Source organism: Neofelis nebulosa, chromosome 7 (assembly GCF_028018385.1).
Source record: "Neofelis nebulosa isolate mNeoNeb1 chromosome 7, mNeoNeb1.pri, whole genome shotgun sequence".
Lineage (NCBI taxonomy): Eukaryota > Metazoa > Chordata > Mammalia > Carnivora > Felidae > Neofelis > Neofelis nebulosa.
In genome coordinates, this window is record NC_080788.1 from 12,206,397 (window position 1) to 12,214,744 (window position 8,348).

Consider the following 8,348-nt stretch of genomic DNA (forward strand, 5'->3'; position numbering starts at 1 on the left):
GTCTCTCCTTCCCTCTCTCTCCTCCCCCAGTAACATTAGCTGAGTCTCAGGGCATGTAAGACACAGCAGGCACTGTTCTAAGGACTTTATGTATTTACTCTACTAATCCTCACAGCCGCCCAATAAGTTGGGTGTTATTACCTCCATTTTACACAAGAGAAAATGGAGGCACAGAAGGTTAAGCAACCTCTCAAGGTCTTGCAGCCTCCATTAAAAGGCGCACAGTCTGGCTCCAGATCCAAGTTCTCAGCTCCTGTATTGACACTGCCTCTCAGAATAACTTACCCTGGGGCACAAGGCAGGCCCCCGTGGCCCTACCGGACCCACAGAAACATGGGAACACTAGAGAATCAAAGCCAATCCTCTGCTAACTGAAACCCTCTCCTTACAGGCTTTTCCAAATCTCCTGAATAGCCTTGATTCATGTTCTCAACAGTGACTAAACGAACCACAAAATCCTGTGCCTCATGAACTCTTAAAAAGCAGAGACAACAATGTGAATGTATGTTTTAAAATGATTAAAGGTGGTAAATCTTACCTTATATGTAGCTTACCACAATTTGTACAAAGCAGATATAAATTCGGGCAAAGGACTTCTGGCATGTATGTGCATTTTAGTGTGTCACAGATACCCCTTCTTCGTGCATCTAAGTAATCTTTGGGGGAAAGATGTTCTACTTTTGTTTGCTTGACTCTCTGGGCTGATCCTGCGAGCTCCCAGATCAAGCTGTGTTTGCTAATCCCTGCTCAAAGTGCAAGCCTGAAGATAAGCCAGTGCTAATTATTATCCCTTTCTGTGTATGTAACACAATGCTGCTTTAAAAGTGTTCTTTTCCTACATTAACTCATCAGACTTTCATAGTTAACTGTCCTGCAAAGAAACTGCAGCAGATATAATCATCTATATTGTATGGCAGAGGAAGTTGTGAGGGCGATGCCCCGGGAAACCCAGGTCTTGAAGCTTGTAAATGGCAGAGGTGAGGTCAGAGCCTGGAGCCAGCTTTGGATTCTGTGTCTGCCTCTCTCTCTGCCCCTCCCCCACTCACACTCTTTCTCTCTCTCTCTCTCTCTCTCTCTCAAAAATAAATCAACATTAAAACAAATTTAAGAAAAAGAAAAAGAGAAAGAAGCAAAGACTTTTCAGTAACCAGAGTCCCTTTTCTCAAATTCTAGAATTCCAAGAGGGCTGAGATTAGGGTGACACAAGTGAGGCACTTGCCCTGGGCACAAAATGTAAGAGGCACTAAATTAAGACAAAGAATGTTTTAAGGTAGTATCTTTAAAAGTTTAAAGTTAATATTCAAATATCCCTGCTTAACAAAATATCAAAATTTTAAATGAAGGCCAGCTGCTTGCTTATTTCACAACGCTGCATTTTTGGGCAACGGGAATGGTTGTTTCCTATTAGCTTCAGGTTCCCAGACACCTGGGGCCATCTCCTCCTTGTCCGGTGTATTTGTGAGGGTTGCCAAGGGTGTGCAGACAGACTGAGTGATGCAGGATTCTCTATGGAGTCATGATTTTTTTTTTTTTTTTAACTGTAGAGGAAGTTCAGAACTGGGCTGGGGTCAGATGACCAGAGAATGGCTAAGTTCAGGTTGGATCCCAAAGTTCATGGTGCCATGGCCCCTGTGCTTTGCTTGCTGCTATGTTGCCTCTATCCACTCTGTCTTCCCAGTGCCTATACCTAGCAAGGAGAAAACACAGGTAAAGGAATCACTCTCCTACACACTGGAAATTTAAAGAGCCTAAATAAAGTCCAAAGGAGTGCTCAGGATGGAGATATTTCTGGTTGGCCAGTCATGGACTATTGCATAACATGACAGCAATTCCAGCGATTGTATCAGAGAGCTGGGGGCAAGATCTATTTTTCACTACCCACACACAGGGTGTGTCCTACTTTTAAGGGAGCTCTGATAAGTGGAAACCTATATTTACATTAAAAGTACATTAAGTTGTGATGATTTACTTTGGCTAAATCACGATGAAGCCCATCCGATATCAAGTTCTCCAAATCTATTAAATGGAATTTGATTTATGGTTGGTGGGTATTTTGATGACCTGTTGGGTAATTTTATTGTAGCAAATCTTCAATCAGCTGTTATTTGAGCATCTACAGTTGTGCAGTGGTAAACAAAATAAAGTCTAAGTCAAGGTCTCTACCTCCGGTAAAGCCACGTGGAGTCTACTTAGGGAGATATGAGCCGTATACCCAAATAGACAAATATTAACTTATGATAAGGGCTACCTGAATACTGAATAGCATAGCCATTAACTCATAGAAATTCCAAGGAGGAAAAGCAATCACTTTGGAAGAGAGAAAACAGAACGGTTTGGCATGAACTGATTCTGTGGGATGGGTACCTAGTTGGAAATGTGAGCAGTTTATATTTGAGGTCTACGGGGAGGGCTGTGCAAAGGTAAGGGGCTGTCAGGTGCCAGACAGGATCACGTGAGAGTGATACCATCAGTCCTGCTGAATAGCAGCTGTATCAAGCTGGCAGAACACCAATCTTAGACCTGAAAGTGGTCTCCTCTCTCACAGGACAGCTGTAAATGGATGAGATGTTCCAGGGAACTGATCAAGACCAGCTCCTGGGGGCTGCCTTCATGAGAAGAGCCAGGGGAGAGCAGGAAGGCAACCAAGAAGGTGATTGAGAAGAAATGGTAAAGCAGTCAGAAGAAAGCAAAGGGTGTGCAAAGTCAGAAAGGGCCAGGCCCCAAGAGCTATAAGAGGTGAGTGGTCAGTGTGAGGTGCAGGAGAAAGGCCGAGAAACGTTTGAGACTGTGGGTCATAGTTTTTTTTTTTTTTTTTTTTTTTAATTTTTTTTTCAACGTTTTTTATTTATTTTTGGGACAGAGAGAGACAGAGCATGAACGGGGGAGGGGCAGAGAGAGAGGGAGACACAGAATCGGAAACAGGCTCCAGGCTCCGAGCCATCAGCCCAGAGCCTGACGCGGGGCTCGAACTCACAGACCGCGAGATCGTGACCTGGCTGAAGTCGGACGCTTAACCGACTGCGCCACCCAGGCGCCCCATGTGGGTCATAGTTTTATGGAAGGGGTTTCCTGGTGGCACGGCTTCCCGAGGACTGTACTGGTCTGTGTGACGTGAACATGCCCTTGATCCTGCAACCTTTTTGTTTGTTTGTGCCTTCGGCTAAGGGAGAAGAGATTGGCTTATTGTGCACATGTAACATTCAGCCACAACTGAGAACAGAGCTAACCCAGGATGTCACAGGTCCAAGGCAAAGGACCAAAAAGGACTGTTTAGGTATGAACAAGGAGAGTCTCTCAAAGATGGTTACTGTGATCAGATGGCAATGGATGTTCTAGATCCATTAGACAGGTTCTAGACAGTAGGCATGGAGTCCAACAATTGGCATCAGCGTTCCTAACCTATGGCTTTCTTTGTTTCTGCTCCTGGAGTTTCCACGGGTGCACAAGCTAGTGGCTTACTTGGACCTCTGCTTCATCTCTCTTCTTTTTCACTTTAGGCTGCACATTGGCTCTCATGGTGTGGAGGTTTCTAAGAAGATGGCCTTAAGGCCAAGAGCTTCAAGCCAACTGTGTTAGTCTAATTCATTTTAGTGGTGTGTTCCTTACAATAAAATGTGGAATATCTTTGGAAGGACACTAAAATCTGGGATGTCTTTAGAAGGAGTTAGGAAAATAGTTACATAAACTGCTTTCCCAGAGGGGTACTGGGTAAATGGGAACAGAGATGGGGAGTTTTCATTGTGTACCCTTTTGTACTCTTTGAATTTTGAACCAGGTGTTAACTGTTAAAAAAACTTAGGGGCACCTGGGTGGCTCAGTCGGTTGAGCATCCTACTTCAGCTCAGGTCATGATCTCACTGCTTGGCGGGTGAGTTCGAACTCCGCATCTGGCTTGCTGCTGTCAAGGCAGAGCCTGTTTTGGATCCTCTGTCTTTCTCTCTCTCTCTCTCTCTCTGCCCCTCCCCCATGCATGTTCTCTTGCTCTCTCTCTGTCTCTCTCAGTCTCTCTCTCTCAAAAATGAATAAACATTAAAAAACCTAAAAATTAAAAAAATCAAAGACTAGAACGTGTGTGCCAGGAAAAAAAAGGAATAAAATAAGAACAAATGTTTTAAGATTAAAATCTTCACAGGATGCTCCATCAAAAATAAGCAAACAGGCAAACTCTTCTGCCATTTAAAGAAGTGGCCTTGTTAAGGTATAGCTGACACATGGTAGCTTGCACATGTTGAAAGTGTACAGTTTGGGGGGCGCGTGGGTGGCTCAGTCGGTTGAGCGTCCGACTTCGGCTCAGGTCACGATCTCGCGGTCTGTGAGTTCGAGCCCCGCATCAGGCTCTGTGCTGACAGCTTAGAGCCTGGAGCCTGCTTCCCATTCTGTGTCTCCCTCTCTCTGACCCTCCCCCATTCATGCTCTGTCTCTCTCTGTCTCAAAAATAAATAAATGTTAAAAAAAAAATTTTTTTTTAAATAAAAAAAAATAAAAAATAAAAAAAAGAAAGTGTACAATTTGGTAAGTTTCGACACGCATTTCCTTCTGTGAAACAATCAGCATAATAAAGATAATGAACCTATTCACTACCTTTGGAAGTTTTCTCATATCCTTTGAAATCCCTGCCTCCTACCTTTTCCCACCTTGTCTCCCATCCCCAGGCCACCAAAGCACTGATCTGCTTGCTATTGGTTTGAATTTTCTCAAGGTTTATATAAATGGAATTATATAGTATGTACTTTTGTGTCAGGCTTCTTTTACTCAAGCAAAGTTATTATTATTTTAGAGATTTTATTTTTAAGTAATCTCTGCACTCGATGTGGAGGTTGAACCCACAATCCCAAGATCAAGAGTCGCGCGCTCTACCCACTGAGCCAGTCAGGCGCCCCAGTCAAACTAACTTAGGTTTGAGATTCATCCATGTTGCATGTATCAGTAGTTCATTCATTAAAAGTCGTTGAGTAGTATTTCATTTCACAGATACACCATTTGGGCAAATAAGAGTAGGGGTCATATGCTAAGTATGTTTAACTGTAAAAGAAACCTTTTTTGAAGTGCTGGTACCATTTTGCATTTTCGCCAACAAAATGGGAAGGAGAGTTCCACTTGCCCCACATCCTCACCCCCTGACAGGACTTCTCAACTTTCTACTACGTGCACAGTAGTATCTCATTTTTAAAAATTTTTAAAAATTAATTATTGTTGTTTTTTTTTTTTCTTTTTGAGAGAGAGAGAGAGAGAGAGTGAGCAGGGGAAGGGCAGACAGAGAAGGAGACACAGAATCTGAAGCAGGCTCCAGGCTCTGAGCTGTCAGCACAGAGCCCAATGTGGGGCTCGAACCCACGAACAGTGAGATCATGGCCTGAGCCAAAGTTGGACGCTTAACTGACTGAGCCACCCAGGCGCCCCATCTCATTATGGTTTTAATTAGGATTTCCTTAATAACTAAGGATACTGAAGATCTTTTCATGTGTTGTTTTTAAATGTTTATTTATTTTTGAGAGAGAGACAGAGAGAGACAGAGAGAGAGAGAGAGAGAGAGAGAGAGAGAGAGAGAGAGGAAGAGAGTGGGGGAGGGGCAGAGACAGAGAGGGACAGAAGATCTGAATTTTCATGAACTGGGAGATCATGACTTACGCTGAAGTCAGACACTCAGGTGACTGAGCCACCCAGGGGCCCCAGATCTTTTCAATTGCTTATTAAACCATCTGTATATCCTCCTTGGTGAATGGTCTCTTCAAATATTTTGCCCAGGGTGCCTGGGTGGCTCAGTTGGTTAAGTGTTGGACTTTGACTCAGATCATGATCTCACAGTTCATAGGTTTGAGCCCCACCTCAGGCTCTGTGCTGACAGCTTGGAGCCTGGAGCCTGCTTCAGATTCTGTGTCTCCCTCTCTCTCTGCCACTTCCCTGCTTACACTGTCTCTCTCTCTCTCTCAAAAATGAATAAATATTAAAAAAACAAATATTTTGCCCATTTACAAATATTTGTTTGTGATTACTGAATATTGAGAGTCCTTTATTCTGAATAAAAGACTTATTGCATATATATTGGCAAATATTTTGTCCCCATCTGTTGCATGTCTTTTCATTTTCTTAGTATTTTGAAAGAAATTCAAGACTTTTTAATGTTTATGAAGTCAAGCTGGTGTGGTAGCCAGCCTTCAAGATGGCCCCAGTGATACTCCCCCAGTCTGGTATTCCAGGTCTCCTCTGGTCCCCGTCATACAGAACACGGCTGATCTGTGTAATCATGATGTGTGGCATCTGAGGCTAGATCATAACAGACATTACAAGTGCTACCTTCTACCTCTGCTCTCTCTTGAATGACTCACTCTGAGGGAAGCTAGCTACCCTATTGTGAAGACACTCAGACAGCCCTATGTGAGATCCATCTGGCAAGGAACTGAGGCCTCCTGCAAACAGCTTTGTGAGTAAACCATCTTATAAGAGGATCCACCAGCTCCAGTCAAGCCTTCAGCTGACATCATGACTACAACCTCATGGGAGACCCGGAGACAGAATCACAAAGCTAGGCTGCTCTGATTACTGACCTACAGAAACCGTGTGAGATAATACGTGTACATTATTGTTTCAGCCACAAAGTTTTGTGGTGATTTTTTAACATACTATAGATAACAGTGGGGTTTCTATCTTTTGTAATAGAAAAACTGATGATTAATACCCGTTTTGTGTTTTTTAATGACGAGTCTCTGGGGATGGGATGAGACCTTGGGATGATCTTTCACTTGGTGATAACTACCATGAAAACTTCCTACAAATAGGCTGAGTCCTTTATTTCTTATGATGTTCTCTCCTCCTTGGTCCCCAACCCATTCCTGTGACTTCTCTCCTTAACAGTCTATAGCCAACTGATTTGGGCAAATGTGATGGTGGCAGAAGACGTTGGACAGAAAGTCAGCTTGGGCAAAATCAGGGGTTTTGACACTTGCAATAATTCCTAGCTCACCCATCTCACAAGGCTAGCCTTCCTCAAACACTATCGATTTCAGTATAAAACAAGTTTCTTCTTGCCTTAGGTCTTTTTCAGTGGCTTTTCTCTCCTGGTTGGATCATTATTTTAAAAATTATCACTAACATAATTGAATTATAACAAAATTATCATATGAGGGTTTAAGAAACACAACAGACTAACGCAGGGGAAGGGAAGGAAAAATAAGCTACAAGCAGAGAAGGAGGCAAACCATGACAGACTTAAATACAGAGAACAAACTGAGAGTTGCTGGAGGGGAGGTGGGTGGGGGGATGGGCTAAATGGGCGACTGGCATTAAGGAGGGCTTGTTGGGATGAGTCCTGGTTGTTGTATGTAAGTGATGAATCACTAAATTCTACTCCTGAAACCTACATACTACACTCTATGTTAACTAACTTGAATTTAAATAAATAAATAAATAAATAAATAAATAAATAAATAAATAAAATTACCATCTGGAATGTTCTTACATACTGAAGAGTATATAAAGAGTATATTACAGGTAAATATTTATTTACAGGTAAATAAAATATATTACAGGTAAATAATAATACCCAAAGGCACACCCTGTCCCCACAGCCCAGCTTAAGAAATAAACTGTTAACAGTACACTTGCAGCCTTCTGGGTTCCCCTTCGTGACTGTGCCCCTCCCCCACCAGAGGTTACCCATTCCCCTGAGTTTTGAGTTAGGGTTAGTTGTTCTCTTGCTTTTATTTATAGTTGAAAAAAAAAATCAGCCACACAGGTCTCCCTGAATAGTTATGATTTAGTTTTGAAAAGCCGAGTAGCAAGCACTTGCTGTAATAATAACGCCAGCATCAGATGAAGGCGCCTCCAAGACAAAGGGAATGATCCCTAGGTTAGAGTCTGAATTCAGTTCTCTGGGAATTTACCAGAACTTCTCTTAGGCAATGTCATGAATGAATCCTGGGGAAAACAGAGTGCAGCACAGTTAGGGCACGGGTAGGGCAATAGTAGGAAGCAGGTGTTAGACGTGTGGCTGTTATGTGGTCGGCGGAGTGTGCCACTCTTGTTTTTATCTGCTTCTAAGCTCGTCATAGCCTAGAAGTATGTCAAAGCAGATCGCTTCTGTGGGGGAAGACATGAGTCCTCTGGTGATCTAGGTGGCAAGGCTTATGAGGGGGAGAAACACTTTTCTCGATACATGGTCCAAGATAGGTCGAGGAACAGTAGAATCTGGGTCAGATGCACCTGTGGATTTAGTCCTCAGGTGAAAAGGAAGGAAGGATGGGTGGGAGCCCGTGGATGAAGCTATCCTCAACATGTCTGTCTCTTGGGTTATACTGTTCCAGCTCTGACTGGTGGCCATCTGGAGCACAGTTGACATCCTGGAATCTCTC

At 43.1% G+C, this 8,348-nt stretch overlaps 1 long non-coding RNA gene across 1 annotated transcript in view; it reads left to right on the top strand.

The window, feature by feature from the left end:
* LOC131516085 (uncharacterized) overlaps positions 1–6,675 on the top strand; it is a 41,852-nt gene extending 35,177 nt beyond the window's left edge. The window contains exon 3 of the long non-coding RNA XR_009263851.1: positions 6,092–6,675. This is a non-coding gene — a long non-coding RNA (uncharacterized LOC131516085). The remainder of the gene's footprint in view (positions 1–6,091) is intronic.
* Positions 6,676–8,348: the final 1,673 nt, after the last annotated feature.